Genomic DNA, 22167 nt, shown 5'->3' with positions numbered 1-22167 from the left:
TGTTCGCCGATGCATAAGAAGGCTGTGGGGTGTTTTAATGATGCACCTCGCAGGTCCCTTATAATAAACATACACAACGATGTGATGGGTGTGCTAAAAGTGGGGACGGCATCGATATAGGTTCACTAACATGGCCGGCAACACACAATAAGGACGCAGTGTTCGATGAGCGACCGAGCCACTTGACCGCAGGCATAAATATCATTAGATGTAGAAAAAGAAAGAGGAAAACTTTGACCGGAGGGACTCACAGGAAAGCTAACGAGGGAAAATAAAATGAATGATATATACAAACATAAATGAATAAATGAGAATTTTAAATTAGCAATGTTCGTCACGTACTCTCCTTCCCTATGGCCTTCGGTGTTCTAGTTACTTGGAGTTCCTTAGTGCTGCGATATAGCTAATACGCTGTTTTGAATTGGAAGGCCCGCTTGTTCCCAATCGTTGAGCATAACTTTGGTTCTTATCTAGTTGTTTTTTTTTTTGTACGTACGTGTTATGTACTGTTTCTAGCTATACACGTACTTTCCCGCGTCTATTTCAAATTTGGCAAAACTTAACAAGAAACTTAAGCAAACGATCTGTCTCAGGTGGAAAGATAGGGAGGAATGGTATATTCAATTCAAAAGGCTCTGACCAACCGTGAACGAGTATTATTACAGTGTTATTTTATGTCTTATATTCGATGGCAATGCAGTAAGCAGCATGCATAGGTATTACCGAGACGATCTGCTTCATCCGATATGAGATCTTATGCTCCGAGATATATCCGAATGTATTGCTCGTCATAAGTGGCATTTCAAGTTACAAACACTATTATAGATACGAGAGGCTTACATTAGTTCACCTTACTGTTGCTACACCTCCTGATTTCTCCACCTTCTGCGGTAAGTTCAGACACTTCAGACTAACTAGAAACATTGAATCGCCTCGTACATAGTCCTTCAATACTCATGGACTTCACAGCAAGTATATACATTCCTAGTTTTTTGAAAGCTGGTCAACAGAGCTATCTAGCACAGGCGCATTACATATGTAATTCTTGTGTGTTAGCTTGTTTGACGCCAGCCCAGTTTGGTCTAGCCCATCGTAGTATCAGTCCTAACTTCAATGGATGCTGTGAGTCCATCTGTCCGTGTGACTACGTTACAGCGATAGGGTATCGCTCACGGCGTTTCACAGCCGACCGGTTACCAATCCGAGCGCGGCGACTGCCTCTTCGAAGATTGAAGCCTGCACGATTGCTGCTATTGACTCTGCTGTAGCTTGTGACACAAACACCAATACTCTAACGGTGCTCTGTCCCTGTATCTATCATTGGCTTGAGTGCACTACCGCCGCCGCTACTGCTGATTACGTTGATGATGCGTTTGTCATTTTGCGTCTCTACCATTGTGTATCTAGTTAGCATTATCGAACGTCCATACACACGTTGCCCGAGTGGAGCGGATGATTCAAGATCGTGCTAGCCGTACCGATGGCAACGGAAACAGCGGTTTTCGCGAGCGACCGACCGACCGACCGACCGACGAGGTAAATCCTGCTGCTTAGGATATCAGCTGGTGCTTGGTGGAACCTTTTCGGAATCATCGGCTGATAACTGCCGATCGTGGGGATATGCTGGACGATAATGGCAGCGACGCCTGCTAAAAGAGGTTGCCTGCTTGCGGTAGTAATAGTAGCTGTCGTATTAGGCAGCCGAAAATCATTGTAGATGAAAACGGGACGTCGGACGGGGGGCGGGGGCGTCAACGAACCAGCGCGAACCAACTGGGCGGGAATGGAAACGGCAGTGAGCCGTTGAAGAAAAAGACTATTTTGCTCTGGGACTGTTTTCTGTCGTCTGTAAGTATAATCGGTCGTAAAGCGCTAGTGGGTAGAATTGGAGGATAACGAAGTACCCAAAAGGCCGAAACAATCCTTCGAGAGGTTGTCTGTCTGTCACTTTGCGTCAATATCCGTATAGGTCTGTTTGTGTGACTCAAATCAGTTCTAGCCGCCCATAGAGTGTGACCAGCTGCTGGCAGCTATTTATGTGTCGGATCGAGGGATTACATTACATATCATATCGAAGAGTTAGTGGCTGTTTCTGCCCGTGTGGTTGTTAGCCACGGTTATACCGTTGTTGGATGCTTATAGTTATCAGCCGTTCGAGTAGAAGGAGTGGGTTTTCGACCAGTGATTGGCTGGCCGGGTAATGCGCTGGACGGGTATAGGGTGGCCCGCGCTGTTGACAAGGCTGAATTTAACAAGCCCTATAATAGTTCGTAGTAAATGAAATACTGGACAAAAACATATAGGCGGAGCAGTATCGGACAACAGGGTAAAATGTCGTTGCAACAAGTCGATCTAGAAAAACGTTGTGCACTCTAACAATTCTGTGGGGTGTAACATTGGGCATTGAATATTGGTATTATATCGAGGATGAATTCGAAGTCTCCGGAACACGGTAACTGACCGGGGCTCCAAAGTACGTTTACAGAACTTCTCGAATCTGTGACTCCTGAAGCACGACCCACGATTTGACTGGCACGCGATAACGGGTCTAAATGGTCCAGAATTTCGAAACTGAATGCCGATATTGATATTATTGACAATCGCAACCGTAGAACGGCACTTAACATCATTATCGAGATCAACCCGGTAATTTCCGCTATGCGAGTCCGTCCCACACAATCTGAAAGGAGGTGTTCCAGCAAACAGGAGTACGGTGGCGAGGTTACAGTAAAAAGATCGACCGTATGAGGAAGTCAGCAAGATATAGGGTGCCATTTCGCTTTCAAAACAGGAAGCAATATCTGCCACAACATATAGGCAGCCCTGGTATTCTTTGTAACTTGTTTGATTAAGCCCTCATGACATATTGATTCATTTAAAGAACTAAACGTATTTGATATTTTTTTATTACCTATGCTGCTCTTGTGCGATATATAACTATTGCGAGATATATATCTGTCATTCTGCAGGACTATATCCGTAAATAGTACTTCTCACCTATGATATTATAGATTTAAACGATTTTGGGCCCGAAGACGTTGGCCGCTCGTTGAAGCTAGCGGAGTCACAGCTGTACATTGAGTAGCCTTTGAAAAAAGAAAGCCGTCTTGCATTGAAAAACCACTGCTTACATTTAGCACAAATACCTAGGCATTTTTTCAAGAATATATATATATATATATATATATATATATACATATATATATATACATATATATACATAAAATGAGAGAATGCTTACGTTTTTTGTAATTTCTAAATATACTTAAACCATTATTGAATCTAAATGTTTATTGCTAGTCAGTTTATGCCTGTTTATGCCGTAGAAGAGTAAAATCAAATCTTCACCAAGTCAATCTGTTGGAGGTCTTTTTTTTTGCATCAAAAGTTAGAAGCCCGCAAGACGGTTCGAAGAACAGTGGAAGGACTAAGGCGAGTGGCTTGTTTTTGTTGTTTGCTTAATTTGATACCTCATAACCGCGGAAAAGAAGCGCTCGTTGTCCCGTGACGCGTACGACATAAAAAAAAAAAAGCCAAGAGCTGTCTTCTATCAAATTGTTATGCTGAAAGATTCAGTAGATCACAGAAACGCTAGAACAGGGCAAAAAGCCGCATGGAGAATCGCCACGCAGAAAGCTACCTGATGATCGCTCATTCAGGATGCTCATTCAGCGGGACGGGGCAATTTAAGGCTAACAAGCTTTAAAATTAGATGAGAAACGAGCAGCTTTTTCCCAGCTTGTTATCTACTTTGTTAATACGGACTCTGTTAGTGCCTACTTACTAAACACAGGGTTTATCAAATCATATACGCTATCTGAAAAGCTTTGCATATGTCACATTCGGCTAATCTATTTGTGCAAAAGCGTTTAAGGTTTTTTGTAACTGGATCCACACGAACCCTTTAGATATTTCGTTTAGGGGCGATAATTCGTTCCGTACTGTAGATATCGTATTTGATCAGGGACATTTATTCGACCGTCTGTGTATACTTTTCGCGGGTGAATCAGCACTACACAGAGGCATATCTCTATTTTGTCCTTTCTACTTGGCTCCTTATACTTACTCTCCCTTCATGTGGTCGCTCATGTTGGGCAGATGAACGGACTCTTCTCTATCATCCGTGAAGTGCTGCACATGACAAATCCCCAAAGATCAGATGAGTTCGTACGGGATACAATCCGATAGAGCATGCGCTGTTCATCTAGCGGATCCCTCAAGACATTTAGTGACGTACGCTCGCATTCGGACATATTGCTATTAAATGGCGTGCCACAGCAACAGGACAAACAGTAGGTCTCAAATGTGTCCGATCGAGCGGACGAAAGACGCTTCAGTCATAAATGTCAGCGTTCTACTTAGCGTTACAACCATCAAGTGCGCTACCCCGCTGTTTCTAACAGCAACGACGACAACAGCGATAGCACTGATAGTTTCTACACGTGTCAATCCGGACACGCACAGTTTAGTGTCGATTAAATCGTCTTGTCGTGATCAGCAGTATAAGGTAACTTCTTATTCTATCCGAGTCCCGATTAGTAACTTCCTTGACAAAGTCACCTAGGTAATATATAAGTGACAACTTAGTGAACATGCCACACTATCGAAATCGCCTATATCTCCGAAAGGCAATAAGATGATGAGCTTCAAATCTAATCTTCTCGAAACTTTTCACTTGATCTTCTTTGGGTAATCGGTCCTTTGTCATTTCGATGATTTACGACTGCGCACCACGCCAATCTAAGCAAAGCTTCTTCGTTACTAGAATCGACATATCAAGACGTAACATCTACTTCATTATGTTTTACATACTAAATACACATGTGGAGCCAATAGGTAGCATCTTTGCTTTCTAATTGTTTGTTTGTTTGTTTGTTTGTTTGTTTGTTTCTTTTTTTGACGTTTTTCAATGAAATAGAGTCTTAGCCGGCGAGAAACCGAATCATGCCGCAAACATTGAAACAAGAACTACTTGATCGGTAGACGGTTGGATGAGACAGACGCAAGAAGAAGCAAGCAAAAGAACGCGCATATAAATAGAGATTCTTTATCTTCATCCGTCAAAAATGAATTCATCATCAATGTTGTCGTCGACGCCATCAATAGGAGTCTTGCTTTGCCATCTGCGAAGATTACGGGCCGAACCGAACACGGATCGAGTGACCGAATAACGGGACCGTGATCGTAACGTTTGACGGGCGACTCCGCTTCTGAACTGAGTTGTCGTTACCGTTGGCGTCCTTCTTAATGTCTATTTAAAACATAAACGTTTCAACTCGTTTAGATTATGTTGTCCTTTTATGACATCGGTCTGCTAGGATCTGGCAGTGGTGACGAGTGCATATAATCCTGCTCGCTCATTTGCTAGATATCGTATTTTTTTATTTTTGAAGCTTCAAACTCCAGTTGTTCTATGCTACCCTCCCAGCTCTGTCTACCTTTTTGTGGCGGTCGTTATTTTCGAACGATTTTATTGTGCTAATTCGGCCTGTATCAGGAGCGGATGAGGGCGAGTTCAAGCTATACGTGTACGTGCGTACGTACGTCTTTGTGAAGCTCGCTATTCAGCCAGCTCGCAGAAGTTCCGGAGCCTTTTGTGTTATCATTCATCGATCAGATGCTGGTGCTTTCATTGTCGATAGTTCGTTTGGCGGTGAGCGGCACAAATATATAGGTGAAATGATATGACTTTCACTAACGGTGAATTATGCTGCAGCAAATCGTCGTCATATTTACATAAGATCATTCTTCGTGAAGACAATCAGCGGTACGACATAAGAACTACACTTTGTATTTTCGAACAGTGGGCATCGCTCCATATCTAACACAAACGACTTACGCTAGCGAATAAGAGTCCAAGGAATTGAATGTCTTCCTTCTTTGTATTCCCGGTTAAGAAGAGAACTGGCTTCTCTTTAACGAAACATTCGTTATGTTCTAGCTTATCAATAAAAGTCTTTCTCTCATGACATAATTTGTTCATAAACTTGGCCGACCTTTATTAGCTAGCGACAAGACGCTTATTAACTCTATCGCTGATCTTTATTATTTTTTTGCTACTTTCTCCTACTATTATCGTCCTTATGCGTCTATTTTTTTAATTTGATCACTTTAAATTGGACGTCGCTAGAAGACGCCAACCTGACGATCGATCATAGATCCAGACGTCTATGGCTAGACCGCTACTTCAATAGGCGCCTCAAGCGACCACAGCAGCAGAATCGGCACCATCCAGCCATTCCAGCTCGCAGCAGCAGGGGCTACAATAATAGTCGTACCGTAATTGACATATCGAAGGGATGTCATTATAGGAGATTATGTAAATGTGTGTTTTATAAGAAAAAAAAAAACAAATTATATATAAGTAAAGAAGAAATGCCTCTATTACGATCGCGGTTGTAACAACTATGGCAAGAAACAGTAACAGACGCCCGTAAATTCTGAGTGAAGTCACTGTCACTTGAAGGATAACAGACACGAAGCAAAACGACGATACACCGAATAATAATAATAATATAACAACAGTAATCTTCGTAATCTGATAATTTGAAGATTGGGTGACGCGTAAAAAAGAACAAAATAACTAATAAAATTAACGCTTTACGGGTAAAGCGTTATTATCATGTTGTGAAAATTACAGCTGAGCACAATCGTAGCGCGAATAGCCCTAATTTAGCCCGAATAGAGCCCAGCGCTCGACAAACAGGCACGACAAAGTATATATCAATGCCATACAAATTGGTTAGACAAGGCCATTGCAAATTTGACAAAAAAGGTCTGGCTACACATTGAATATAGGGATCGTCTCAAGTCTCCGGATAAGAGAAGCTCGGCTTCCAGAGAGACCAAAAAGTATCGCTCGTTATCAAAACTAAAAAGGAAATTATTTACTTTGAGCTACTATGATGTTTGGGTCCTTACGTCATTTCAGTTCACCTAAAAAACGTTTCCTATGCATCGCGTGTATCCTATGTAAGCGAAAATCTCTATACAGGTAGGCAGGTATGTTCTTCTTTTTGCAGCCTATCTGTTCGTGTTATATGAAATCCTTCACGCTGAACTAGTACTATTACAGAAATAATGATTACGATGAGTCGATTGTCATCCCCGAAGCGACACTACTTTGTAAGAACTAGCATTCGGTCATTTCAGGTTTCACGAAACGCGAGCATACGACATAAGCATAGTAGACTTTACTGATCCTTACGTGACGCCACGTGTCGGAAGGAAGGTTTACAAATAACAAGGTGAAGGTTATTTACAGGTGCTGAAACAGGTGACGCCGATCTTGATTCACTGATTCTTCAATTAAGTCGACTGAATTCGAATGAATCGACCAAATATCGACTGAAAACGTTCCATGGTACAGTCAAAGCATCTATAGTACCTGAAGGCGTCACATAACAGTCCCCGTCTCAAAAAGCATCTTTTGGCCTTCGGCCGATGGTAGGGCTATAGCTGTCGCCTGCGAGAAGTGGTTCGAAGGTGTTCGACTTCATGTCCTTCACAAAGCCAACAATTTGTACGTCATACACCTAAAAATGTTTCTACGCTTTTCGTCACCTTGCTAATATCTTTAAAAACCTTGCACCAAGCATGTCAACAGAATGGTAGAGCACATTATCCACTTAGGAAGTTGTTAATTAATAATAATTAACCCAGTGCCTAAGAGGACAGGCAGAGTAAAAACCACAAGGTGTTATTACTACTTATCCACAGCCCTTAACAACAACCGGAGCAAGTTTCTTGTATCATAATAGATGCACCGTCGCGCTCGTCCTCGGTCTGGGTCAGTCTTCTTCCACAATAGCAGGCTTTACTACATATTTAATTGGCTCACTTCACCGTTACTACATCAACGACCACGCCGATCCATTGACATCTATATATCGACCTAATCCAGAATCGAAGGTAACTAATAGCTCGTTTAGGTCACAGCTTATGAAAGGGTAAGAAAGACAGACGGATAGAGCCTGCTGCTGGCATAGATAAAGGGGTCCAAGCAGGAGGCGCTCCGCAGCGCGATAACTACAGGGGTAGGACAGCATTGCTCTTGCTTACAAGGAGGGCACACTCTGAACAGGCCTATGCAGTAGCCCTATATCTAATGTGTTGAAAACGCTAGATTGCTTTTATATATCACACCCACCTTATTAAATCAATTCTAGCCTGCTAACTACGCCACAGATAAGTCACCCTCATAGAGTAATGTAATGCCATTGACGGTAATCTCTAACGTAGTTCGGGCTATGTAGGTGTATATTTCATGTAGTGTATATTAGTGAGGGAGGTTGTATATGGGGTCCATGAACGACGAATAGATGGGGTTAGATGGGACAGTGACAAGTGTCATCTGTTCCGCGCAGCGTATGGATCGATAGGCCGGTTTGGTCGGCTTATACGCTGAAGGTGATGTTGGCCGCCTGTGGGGAAAGGCAATCTTCCAATAGAGACGTACCAAAGAAGGGTGTAAATGGTAATAATATTAGAGGGACCAGATTGACTAAAGGAAGTCGAATGCGATAGGGTTGAGATCCGATAAGTGTGACCATTAAGGGTGGTTAATATCTCACAGGTTAACTGAGTGCGAGCAGTAGCTGAGCTGCCGCAGTAAAGAATAGCCAATACCTAGCCTAAATATTTCACCTTGAAATTATGTTTCACTGAACTGCTCTGTTTAGTAGAGGAAAAACCTTTTTTGGGATTTTAGAAAAAGAGGCATACAACATTTTTTTTAGAAGAAAATGATTCAGATTGCTACGACCGTTTTCCGTTGGTGTGGCCAAACGTGAAACGCTCTAGTAGCGAAAAAAAAACATAATCGAACACATATTATTCATTCCGCCATTTAAGCTATATACACATAGGGGAAGTAATATCATGAGCTTTTTGACTAATAGTCCAATAAATCGGTAGTATTTTGCAAATCACGGTCATGACTGGTTGCCATTATCATGAGTTCGCAAGCTTATGCGACATCAAGCACCGTGAGGTCAGTGAGCTACATACTCCGGTAGGTTCGACTGCAGTCGACTGACCGATATACCCTTCCCGTTAACCCTCCAATGAGTCGAGACAAATGAGTGGCTGTAAATCCGACGATGCCAAGATTTGGGCTGTACTCGAGTTTACCAAGTTTGAACTTGTGAGCAGGCGTTGTCGCACACAACGGCCAAATAATCTCTCCGGGTTAAACCGTCAACTTAATAAACAGCATCAACCGGTTCGAGGACCAATAGCATTCGCCTATAATATTTGAAAGTTGCGCGGGCAGCTACTATGGGTCGGATTTCTAAGTAAAAACATCTAGTACGCTGTGCTTAAACAGTTCGTAAGGACTTACACTAAAATATTGAATTCATACCAAATTATAAAGACGAAGTCGTGCTTAGAATGGATATTTAGAAATTGTAGCATAATTTTGGCGCAATAATATGTCTCCTAGGCAGTTGTGTTACTTGGTTCACAGTCATTTTCACAATCGTGCGTACAGGCACAATTTCAGCTCAAGTTTGAGAAGAGAAAACAAGCCGTGTCGTGTACCTAGGTTACTTCACCTTTGTGAACAGTAAACCGTAAACACTTTCACAGTTTCACCGCTGTTAACGTAACCTACAAAAAAAATAACAATTCTTGTCTTCTGTTCTCGCTCGATTACCCTATTCTAACTTACTTGATAGAACAGAGAAAGCTTCATTAGAGTACACTATGACCGCGCATCCCGATTACGCTATGACGGATCCGGGCTCAATCAAAATCACCAGATTCGAATCTCATCTCATCTCTTCTCGCTGATGGCGGCTGACGGTATAGTCTAGCAAATGATGGTTGTCCTGCTAGTGGTGGTTACGGAGGTTAATTGGACCAAATAGGAAACATCTTCCCTGGAGGTACCCTGAGAGTTACGGTAGGCCGTTCGTTTTGAACTAAGGCTTCGTCGATTGTAAATCTGTTGGCCCTCTTTCCGCGTCAACCTGAGGGCCCCACCTGCCGAATGTAAACACCGTCAATCTAACGAAGTACTCACACGAATTACCGGCGAAGACAAAGACCTAGATATGATCGACATAATGCGAGTCATTGGACGAACGATTACCGGCCGGCGTTTTTTCTTCCTAACGACGAAGATGTAGTGGAATTCTACCCTATTTTGATAATGGAACGGGTAAATGAGTTGTAGCTGTACACGTCTAGTCCAGTCAGGTAGTAGTTTTATGAGATGTTAATTTGTTTTTGGCCGTTGGGATAGATGAGCGCACATTGACAGCGTTTCAGATTTATTAATTCGCGTGAACTATAGCGTGAGGCGTTCGCATAAGTACTTCGCGGCTTTATTTTATACCCCTATCGCGGAACTTGTGTTATCCGCGGTCAGTTGAGCACTTATGATCTGTTCTTCTAGTTAGTTAAGCTATAAAAGATCTAACGAACATTTATTAATATTATTAAACGCAACCATTGCCTAATCACTAACGGTCGTTCACTGCAGTACGCCTTTCTGTAATTTCGTTCTATTTTTTGCCGTTGATCAGTTTTTCTATAGTCTCTGCATGTAGGCAGACTTTGCGAAGCACATCTACACCTGTGCTACCAGTTAACTCTCACCTATTTCTTATTGGCACTCTTCACAGTTTCAATGTTAATCTATGGCCAATTATTGGATTCTCTAGTGCTTCTTTCGGGGGCTGTTTCAAAAGCACATTGTTCTTCCTTGTCCAAGCACAGAATTTAGCTGTTGTATAAGCTTCCACAATTTCGTCTAATTGTTTTGTACTTCTTAGCACCTTAATAACAGCTGTACGACTGACAAATATACAATAGTATCTGACATGCAGATCACAAAATAATCGACGAATGCTAATTGCCTACAAATCAATAGAATCCTTTTTGTCCTTGTCAAAAATGCACCCCAATATGGGGGAATCATGTTGATCTACACGATTTGCCGTTCTTATCGAATCTAGAGCTAATGGTGGACGGCTTCTGATTGCTTTGATATGTCTCTGGCAATATTACTTTTAACTAGCTTTATAACGGGGGCAAGCTAACCAAAATTTAATATGAAAATTAGCTTCGTCCACCACACCAGAAGAGGTAAATAATTCGAATTTTAGCGCCACTCCTGTAGACGAGAATTATGGCACGAGACAAGACAATGAAGTTTAATCTTTCAGAGGATCGCCAGAGTGACTGCATACAACAACTGTTCCAAGTCGATGAAATCTTTTGACCTCTGTCGATCTTCATTCTCCGTACACGAATTACTCCGAGCTAACACTTGACGCATCGCCCGGCACGGAAACAGGAATTAGACATTTTCAAAATGAACGCAAATCAGTATGCAATTGTTTCTGTTATCATTCATTATAAACTATTGCTATTTCAGTATACCGCCATATCAACATGCGATCTCCTTGTTTATGTCCTGCTTTAGTCACTGCGGCGGCGCTTCCATTGACGAGTCAAGGAATGACGATAAGCAACTATCAGTCAGCATTATTTACATTGGGACCAGCATTTTAATGTACTACAATGGCGTTGATATTAAGCAGTAGCTATTTTCTCAGTAGTTGTGGCTGTCATGGATATGTTTATATTTATTCATGTGTGTTTGACCCCATCGGACCTTATGGTGGTGACGGTAATGACTACAACAATGTTTGTATTGTTATATTATGCAGTCGGCTACTGACGTGCACGCCACCTTATAGGTGACGTCGTCGAAGTGAGTTTATATCGATATAGGGATGAATACGCGCAGCGCTGCAGGAAGGCTTCGATACGATTCTGACAAGGCGCAATCCATGTCCCTCCATAGAGGGACTCCAAGATCACCTTGCTTCTTACTTGCAATATGTGTCTACACCTATGCTAAGCGAAGGAAGCTACTGTAAATAGTTAATTCTTGGAAAAAACGTCATATGCGTATATGGATACTGGCAGTACGGTTTCCTTTGTTCAGTGTGTCTCATTTAATGCATGCCCTTCATAACAATATATTGCAATTGTGAGGTATAAAGATGTCAAAGTGTTAGCGCTCTAACTTATCCGCAGAAATACCGTTTAATATCTACCTTGAGACGATCGATCTGAATTTTTTTGGTACGTATACACAACAGGATTTAACGGAACCGTGTACTGATAATCGTTCATCATAGTCGTATCGTATTGAAGACAACTCATATATTACTTAGGTGCCTATAAATCGCTCATACCTTGACGGTGATGCTCAATACCATTGCTAACTACGTAGCTATGCAATCTACCCATGAGATCAGCAGCAGTATGACTGTGTGACAAGTGCTTAGCTAAACACGTACTCGATTACGAAGTTCTCTATCAGCTCTGGCAGTCGATCACGCTGTTGGCAGGACTCCCTCGAGCGAACCTGTAACATTTACTCAAGCGTTCTCAAGATACCCATACCTGAACACGCGCATCGGTTCACTATCAGACGCGCATTGTTAGCTGTGACGAAACAATCTTCATTGTCCTGGCTGTACTCTTTTTCTTTTTGCTCCGTGTTCGAAGCTGCCTTCTCGTTGTTGTTGTTCGAAAGTCATCCGTCGTTCCAATTTGTGGAACAAGTTGTCGATCTCCACTAGCCGAAGTGGCTTAGCTACGCCAAATAGAACGCTTGAGCATTCCCAGTTTCTTTTTTCATCTATACTTTTTTCTGCGTTCAACTTCATTCTGTCGAAAAGTGATCTGTTGAGGTGCCACTGCGATCCACGATAGGCTGTGAAGTGTTCGAAAGACGCTTCACAGTGACAGCACCAAGATCACCACCAACAACAACAACAACAAAAACACCAGCCGCAACAAAGAGCTTGAGATCTCTGTTTTGAAAATGATGGATCATCCCCGTCGCGAAAGTCTCTGGTCGGCAGCCCGACCGGCTCCGTCAGGAAAAGCTAACCAGGGAGCAAAAAGGTACATCGCCATTTGGTTTCGCACAACTCCAGCTAACTAGCGTCAGCTATCAGGGTCCCCTGTGAATGGGTCTCCGCTCCGATACATAACCCCCGGTCCATTTCGCCGTCACCTAAGTACTGTGCTATATGTTGGGTATATACGTGTTTGTACGTGCTGTGTGTAAGTGTTTTTTGCCGTTGTGCCGAAGCTACACAGTGCTTCTACTTGGCTTTCTGTGGCTGTAGGACATATCGTCCAAAGTTCGGCCTCTGCTCGATTTGTTTCATGGGAACGCATGACACTGTCCCATAATCCCCACAATGAAAGTTGGGTGATGCCGCCCGAAGAGCGGCCCAATTTCCAATATCGACACGGGTTGTCCATCGAGTCGTGGCTAGTCATCCACCACTTCAAATGTAGTGTTTTTTCTCAACAGACTCGGCACGAGCCTCAAAGGCTAGCCCTAATTTGAGTATTAGTTCTTGTCACTGTTGATTGCCGGACGGGAATGATAGAACGCTTATTTAATATGCGTAACCACACATTCACACACGCACACATATGCAAATAAACAGAAGTCATTGCGGTCGCGGCAAAACTCAAACAGATGAAGGGAAAAATCAATGGCTTCTTAAATGCCGCCCTCTCTAGTCAGTGCTGACAAATCGATGTATAGTCACATGATGAGTTTGCCATAGAGATCTAGCCGGTGAGATGTATGCGGCGGGACACCAGCACAATGCGGTTGCTGGTATATAAACGATATTTTCTTCCTATTATTGGTTTCAGATCCGGACAAAGCGAAAGATGGAACGCAGAGTCAAATTGCAAACAATTGAGGTACTGGGATAGACGATAAGCGACATCGACTTCTGCTGAGATACGCAGGAATGACGGCCGCTGCGTTTTTGTCGTCAGACATGTATACATACTCAATTGGTTAACAATGACTTTTGCTGGGTCTGTCAATGTGTATCGATAGTTTAGAGACGAGGTTAGCGAAGACGGCCTGCTGATGAATCCACAGTTGGCGTCTTGTCCGCTTTCGTTTGTGTTATTGTCACAAGAAGATCATAGGACTAAGTCGCAGTTATCAATAATGAATCATAACGATAATCTACTTCTAATAAAAGGAGGAGACGAGAAAAGTATTGCCTGTCCCGTGTCGCGACTGTGTTCACTGAGTTCAGATGACTCCAAAACCCGCTACTGACTGACCTTCGATTGAGGGCCACACCCTGTGACGCGCAGGATTTCATACCCTCACACTTAGATTCATCAGATTGAAAGGTATACGCAGCTTATATTTACGTCCCAGTAGCTACCTGTATGCATAGTATCGATTGTCGTTGTCGTTTCTTTAAGCAGCGGTCCTTAAGAATTGTGCTTGTGTTAAAGAGGAGAAGATCAAGGTCCTCGATGTCAGACCTTTTGAGACGATAGGGAAATACAATTCACCCACTGAACGACTGCGAGTTCGTGGAGGGTCTTAAGTAGTGGCTAGATATGAAATATGTAACTAAATATTAGTACTTGGCCATTGGTGAACCACAATTCATGCTATGATGGCAGCAAGCATTTCTCTTCCAGTTTTTTCGCGCTCTTTTCAACTGGCCGTCAACGACTTCAATGGGCCGTGCACTTGAGTATCAACCGTTCAGTACTACGCCAGTGATACGAACTAGCGCACCTTTCATCAGGTATTGCCTAACCATGTATCTGTTGCGCGTGCTTGGACGAATCGGCTAGTTAATGTCTGCGTGAACCTTGGGAATTGATGGTGGCTCGAAGCTACTAAAGCGGGATATCCTTCGCTGTAAGAGTTTTCGTTCGAACAGGCGTGATTACATATGTGCCTGTATGTGTAGCTTAGGCCGTATCGATAATCTTGTGTGTCGACCTGAGGGACTGCATTGTATACAACAATCGCATAGTTGCAGAAAGGTCCGGGACCCTGGTATCGCACGCCGAGAGGGATTAGGCGAGGTCCAGACATGTAGGCTGCGAATCATTGTGGAATTATTACTTTTATTATGATGGCAGTCGGGCCAGTTGGATAAGATAGCTTGTGCGTGGAATTACTGGATAATTCATGGTACCGTAATGTGGTGTGTGTCTATGAAAAGTGGACAATCAGCCGATAAAACGAGCTTTAGAGGGACGTACGACTAGCGTTTTCGCGAGTCTTACCTGTTAGGGGAAAGCATCTACTTAGAGTATATGAGACAAATACAATTTTCTTTATTTTACTGTTATTGACAGCGTTCTATACTAGGTGCATTTTGTTCATTGAAAATTTTTCTTCGAACGGTTTATTACTAGTTTATTACTAGAGACAATTGTCACTTTTAATATAGGTAACCAACGGTTCAAAGCATGATTGTGGCACGTGTCGCTTGGCGTCATTAAACCGTACGATGAAGCCGTATTTTCGGCATAGTTAGCGTCAACAGTACAATTTTTCCCCAAGGCAAAAAGCTGAATATTTAGACGCTAACGTTAAAAAATAGGTCATCTCAATCAGTTGTTATCGCATGCGTCACCCCCTGCCCGATCTAATTTCGTGTGGTTTCATACTGACGCTCGATTTGTAAGCTTCCTTAGCGGTGACTAGTTTCAAATTGTGGTCAGAGCTTGAGCTAATCCGGTATTGTCCGCATTTGTTGCCTACATTTCCTATACACCTATATATGAAATTCGTTGCAACTCCTCGCATTGAGTGGAGGTCTCGTGCAATGTGTTTCACACCTCTGCCGTTTGGCTTTTACCGCTACCCGACCACTCCGCACAAAACCAGTTGTCTACGAATGAAGTATCGTTTAGTCTTCTAGTCTACTTGAGGATTGTACAGCGGGCGATGCTGGCTGGCGCGCAATCAACGGCGGTCCAGAAAGCGACCGCGAAGGCCCTTGTCTCCCTCCACTCAATCACGACGACTACTTCGTCGTCGTTGTCTTTCTCTTTCTTCTACAGACGAAAGTCGAACCGGGAACTGACCGGCCATTGAAGCGGATAACCACTGAGGCCAGTTAACATCCTCGCGTCACTGCTTCACCACGGGATGCCTCAGCAACCGGAATCTATACACAGTTTCGTAGCCATAGAACTTGCGGTTGTTCCGCCGCTATGACGACTGCCACTGCTATTGGTACTTTCGGCGGCTATGCTTCTAGCCAACTGGCTGACTAGAACAAGTTCTGCCGACCATGAATGATGCGCCCATATGCATACGGAGGGAGATAGACATGCTGCTAGAGAAATCCGGCATATAAAATGACGCCTTTCGTGAAGTATGAGTTTGATATAGATTTTCGCGCATAGGATGATTATGACGGTCTTTATGTTCGTGGCGGCTGGTGGGAAAGATGACAATTCATTGATGAATCCATGAAGTCATCTCTGCGCGATGACAGCGAACAGTCGTTGGGTCTGACGTGCAATGTTTGGGTTAAAGCTATCGAATTTGTTGACTGTGAATTAGATGAAAAGGAATTGCATTGAATATGCTAGGGGTAGCTTATAGTTTACCGATAGGATGTACACTGTTAGCCAGAAACGGTCCCTTTGAAGACGTTCAGCAGCAATTAAAATATCGTGCAAATACTCAATAAGCAAAATGTTAAAAGAAGAGCAAGAAATACTTGTCACATCAAAGCCCCTCGCTATTGCTATAACTTTTGCAATGAATGGCTTGAATGACAACGGGGCGCTCCCTTACACACAACGAGTGGAATATAGCCAAAACAGCAATCCAGTTGAAGTACTTAGCGTGATTATGCAGTACATGGGATTTTTTTTTAGCAAGTAAAAATAATGAGAGAAATGGATAGAGGAGCAGAAATACCTTGCGACGCCCATGGAGTACACGAGCTATCCATTCTAAGGCATGAAGCTAGCGAAAACAACAGAATTACTTGAGAATATGTTAAACTCTACGAGAATAGCATATTATAGTGTTTTGATACACGAGATTTGGCTGCAATACTATATATAGAGTGTTAAGCATTTTCTAAATGGTGTGGTTTTCTCTTTGTTAAGTTTGCGGTTAGGACTTTGTGTTTCTACAATGTTGTCCCAACGAAAGAATTAATAACATTTGAGGCCTCGATACGCGTACTTTCAATGGCCTGCATGATCATTCCTCGGGAGCACATCTCATTGTCAATACCGATCTCATGTATCGCTTGTTTTCGTCGCCAAACGCGTCGTTAAGGTGTTTCCCGCTGTGCAACTTCTGCTTGCAGCTCGCTATATCGATAGATATATATATATATATATCGACCATCGAGAACTAGGCTAAAGGCTCAATCCTTAGCCGGCGCAGAACAAATAGCTAAGCTTTGAAATCGGCACCAACAGCTTTTGCTTCATAATGTGTTTCCGGTGCATTTCCCCCCCGCTCTCTCAGGCCTCGACCGTGGTTCTGGTGTGGTACTAACGAAGTACGAAGTACGAATGAAGATGCACCTTTAATGCGACGACTAATACGATTGTACAAGCAAGCAGTACAGTTTGAAAAAACACCGGGGTCAACGCTAACAGCAGCAGCAGCAACGTTCAACTGGTAATGATTCCGATCAATTGCGTCGTCTTCACCACCACAACGTCTCGTTTTGCCAGAACTGTGACATTGACCAAGGCTATGACGTGTTATCACCATTATTGTTATTGGAATTGGGCATATGATCGCGTCAAAGAATGACTGATGTGCACCAAAAAAACAGTTATCCTATTTGTGTATGCAGACCAAACGACATTGGCGAAACGCACTGTGTATTGGTGAGGTCGAATTGTTAGACTTGTCTATGTTTGTGTGTATGTTTGCGTACCTCTGTATCGTGCATGCAGCGTATGTACAGATGATTGTGGCCAGGCTAATCTGCGCAGCTGACTGAATGGCGGCGCACACTCACGCTGTGCAGCACCCACCGGCGGCTGTGCCACTGCCGGGAAAGGCGCAATAGAACGAAACAGCGCAACACATTCGAGCGACTGGGCAGTGGCAGCACCCACTGGGTGAACACAAGGACGCTTTCTATGGGGCACGCAGGGCCAAGCTGGCAAGGAGATAGATATACGCGCATGTCTTACATATCGGAGTAGTATGCATACGGAGCGGGTAGCGGAACAATTCGTCGCACTCTTTCGCTGCACAACAACACTACTGTCAGCATTAGTAACAACCGCTAGCCAGCCGCCGCCGCCGCCATGGTGCTGGTGATGCGCCCATCCAGCAAGCTAGCGAGTGAGCCTTTCTTTACCCTAAAGTACCCCCTACCCCCCGGTCGCTTTCCATGTGGCGACCCGCCGCTGGAGTTCGTCCGTTCGCCGGTACATTCATCGGCGACCTGCCTATTCGATCGTCACATGATCATGCGGTGTCGTCGAATGTGCGAATGTGAAAAGGAATCAGAAAGGAAGTCCAATAATAACAACCGTACACACAGCAATGTTTCGAGTAGATCTAACTGCTGCTACTACGTGTACATCTTGTGTACATAGCGAGAGAATATATATTGTACCTGCTGTTATTGCCTCGTATTATTGTTGTGATTGTGTGACGATCTGCTATTGTACCGTAGCTCGTTACAAGCACTGACAGATCGTTCTCTTCAGTCGAACTACCGATGATTACTAGAACCACTGAAATTTGTTACCTGAAGGAAACAGCGCCTTCCTTCAAGGAGATGGCTGATTTACTTATAATGCAGTTGGCGGCCTGTCGTGTCTTCGCCGAGCAACGAGACTATTATCTTCCATTAAACGAGGGTGTATTCTTTACGATTGCTCTAGCCGCGATAACTGCAGCTGCTGGATACGTCGCTGCAGCTACTCGGATTGCGCAAGATGATCCCAGCCATTGTGAGTTTATTGGAGTAATGCAGAAGACCTCAGCTCGCTGATCAGAGAAGAGCCCTAGCTAGACTTTAACCATAAAGGCAACAACTGTTGTCTCGCCAACGCTACCATCATCACTACTAGCAGCAGACCGAAATGATCTACTGAGCTAAATACTGGCTAACAAATCGGTAATTGTACTTCGACGATAACAATAACAGCAGAAATGTAAACGAAAATGAGCTAAAAGACATGTGCCCCACGTTGCCGCCTTGTAGGATATCGCTGCTACATAGACTGCCTCTTACAGCATGTATGAATATAAGCATATTTTTTGTTATTATTAATTTATAATATTTACTTTGACCAGCTTTATGGTTCAGCCAGCCAAATGAGGTGACAGTGAGCAAACATTAAAACGCGCGGGCCAGAGTGATTTAGCAAGTGGGCTGATGCACTTTGATCAGAAGAATCACATCGAGCTCTGTTGGCCACCAGGTTCGACCGGTGAAAATCGACGCTGGCCTTAAAATCGGCGTCACATCGGCAGGACATGTTTGTGGTTGCAAGCTACAGTCACAAGCGTCAGATGCAACACTAACGATTTGCTGTTCATCGAGCCTTTTGCAAGTGCATTCGATCGCCATAAGATTAACCTATTCGCAGTAAATGGCGCCGCCTTCAGAATCAATCTGATGTGTCATAAGCGAAGTAAAAGTAGTCATGACCTTGAAGCTCGATAGCCTTTCTATGTCTTATGTTTGTATGTATTTGAGTCCGCTAAGTTTATCAAAATGCAACACACGCGCGCACACGTTGAGCGTTCTCAGTTCAGCCTCACCACAAAGGGGTTACGGCAATCGCACGGCTCGCTCAGATTCCCTTCACTCTCTCGCTAAATATGTACCTGACGCCGTCTGCTATATGTCGGCATGCTTGCCATCTTGAACTAGCACGCGCGGCACGAACGCCATAATTACGCCAGTCGTCCCTACAACAGGCATGTAGGATAGGCCTAGACACACACACATACACACACACACACTAGGCAAGGTCATTTTCTCCTATCGATACTATTCTTCTTTCCGTCAATGTGCTCTAATCTTGTCGTATCGAACTTGTCCTCTCTTTAATCACCGCTTGTTGCAAGCTAAGGAAGAGTACTCTCAGCTGGTATCATCTGTAGCATCAACGACTGAATGTAATTTTTTCCCGCTCGTTCACGAACCCGCACCCTCGGCGCCTTTCCATCTTAAACGGATTTCTCTTTCTCTTCAGGCTCACGTTCAAGTGAAGCTGCTACTTTGCCGATGGCCAGGGAAATTGAAGCGACTATGTCTCTAGCTTAGCTAAATATCGGGCCAGATGAAGCTTCATCACTCGAACCAGGGACGGCGACGCCGCGATTCCACCCTATCCATTGCGGTTTACAATTGTACGACCCACAGTATTTCTACCGCTGGTAGCAGAGCTGTAGAAGCAGCAGTCGAACACCAATATTGTTAACATGCAAAGCCGGTAGCGGCGGCGACAACAACGTTGTCGCCGCGTTTATGAGCGAATTTGTTTAGTCGCCGAGTGAATCCGCGGCTGCGGCAGCAACGAATAAGGATCACCCACCTCAGTCACTCTATCCTGCCTTTGCTGCAGATGTATTAACACTGGCAGTTAGAGACCGATGGCTGTTCTATGGGTCGGCTTGGGGAAGAATGGCGGTCAAATTTCAAACGTGACGGGATATTGGAGAGTGAGAGAGAGAGAACGGTGAGAGAGAAAGGGAGCTGCGCCACTCAGGTGGGTTAACTGTAGTGGTATACAGACTTGAGCTGTAGCAGATAATGGCAGCAGGCAAGAATTCGGGCGGTCTCAGTTTATCTATCTAGTTCCACAGCAGTCATAGACAGCCTTTACTGAAAGGGAGTTTAATTCTTGGCCTCGTCAAGCTAGTTAAATATATTGTTAGAAAAAGCTCAGTTTCTCCCTTTGAGATTCAATAGCCCAGGTTTCTCTCTGACTTTCGCTTCAATTATGATCTTTGAAGCAACAAGTGGGTTGGGCATTTGGACAACAACTGAGGGCAAATTAACTATTATTAGAACCCTTATTTTGTTGACCGGTCATCTTAAATCTTGCCACTTCCTTCTGTTTTGTACTAATTATCATCGTTGCCATGCTCGATTACCAGTCCATAAAGTCAATTAGAAAGGTAATGATATATTGATCGTTATATTGTAGCTCAATTTGCCTGTGGAGCCAAAGATCATAAGAAGTTTAAAAAAAAAAGCTAGGTTCTATTTCTACGAGTGCTAAAAGATCTCTAGAGCTACTACTGGCGCTTGTAAATAAAGCCTTACATCTATTTATAGATTCCACCTTTTTCATTTGCTTATGGACGTAGATATTTGTCGAATAGCTATAATCGAACTAAGGTAGCCATTATATAGAAAAGTAAAAAAACTAAATCAAGGGTTGATAAAAACAGACCAGCCAATTTTCTTCATCTTACTCAGCCCAGTATACTCTGGCTCGATTTTTATGTCCCTATGCCCGCACACCTTATGGCACGGGGGGTTGCGACGAATCGGGAGGTACCTGCAGCTGCATTCTGCTCGCTATAAGAACGGAGAACAACCCCCCCCCCCCCCCGTCACCGAGGACGACGAAACCGAGTTCTCCTGCTGTGTTCATAATTTTGATTTCACTTGAGTGGCTCTTTTAGCTCATTGCCAATACTATACATAACTATAATAGCAGCCATATTAGCCAGAGAGAAACTACAACGGCTGGATAGCGTGCTGGCCACAGGCACCAATCCATCCATTGCTTTAATAACGTTGAAAAATAACTTTCATGGATGTATGTATGTAAGGTTACTTAAAAGCAGTTTAACAAAGAACTTGATAAACAATAGGTTTTTTTTACTAGAAAGATCGTTACCAACAAACATACTGAACATAATCACATATTAAGAGTGTGTGGGATTAGCAACTTCAAGTACCGAACTACCATCTCTGCAGTTTGTGCGAAAGGAAAAAGCTTGGTCCGGTCGCCGATAGGCTTATAAATAAATAGCAAAGTAATAATCCGCTTGCTCCATTGAATGGTACTTGTCAAAAGTTCCGTAACCGTAAAGCTGTTGCTCTATTGGATGGCCGAACGGTGGCGTTTGCTGGTGGTAAAAATCGATATACCAAAGGGCATTTAATATGCCTATCGAAGAAACTCATCTCTTTACGATGGCGAGTATCATTTATCCTTCAAACCTCTTATCAGGATTTCCGCTTTGTGGTGGCGGATGGGTCGTTCTTAGTCCAGCACTGATTTGCGTGGGAGTGACCGAAGTAACGAACAATTAACTGAAACAATATAAATATATATTACCGCAATGCTCACTCGCATCTCTATTGATGTATA

At 43.4% G+C, this 22167-nt stretch overlaps 2 long non-coding RNA genes across 2 annotated transcripts in view; both read left to right on the top strand.

Moving 5' to 3' along the window:
• Positions 1 to 3866: 3866 nt before the first annotated feature.
• Positions 3867 to 5400, top strand: LOC147753391 (uncharacterized). The gene is made up of 2 exons (XR_015311368.1): positions 3867 to 4507; positions 4919 to 5400. It is a non-coding gene; the product is annotated as an uncharacterized LOC147753391 (long non-coding RNA).
• Positions 5401 to 11125: 5725 nt separating this feature from the next.
• The window catches only part of LOC147753390 (uncharacterized), a 12827-nt gene continuing 1785 nt past the window's right edge, over positions 11126 to 22167 (top strand). Inside the window, exons 1-2 of the long non-coding RNA XR_015311367.1 lie at positions 11126 to 11337; positions 20032 to 20547. This is a non-coding gene — a long non-coding RNA (uncharacterized LOC147753390). The remainder of the gene's footprint in view (positions 11338 to 20031; positions 20548 to 22167) is intronic.

Source organism: Varroa jacobsoni, unplaced genomic scaffold (genome assembly GCF_002532875.2).
Source record: "Varroa jacobsoni isolate VJ856 unplaced genomic scaffold, vjacob_1.0 scaffold_520, whole genome shotgun sequence".
NCBI lineage: Eukaryota > Metazoa > Arthropoda > Arachnida > Mesostigmata > Varroidae > Varroa > Varroa jacobsoni.
The sequence above is the reverse complement of the archived record's forward strand: the minus strand, read 5'-3'. Positions and strand labels throughout refer to the sequence as shown.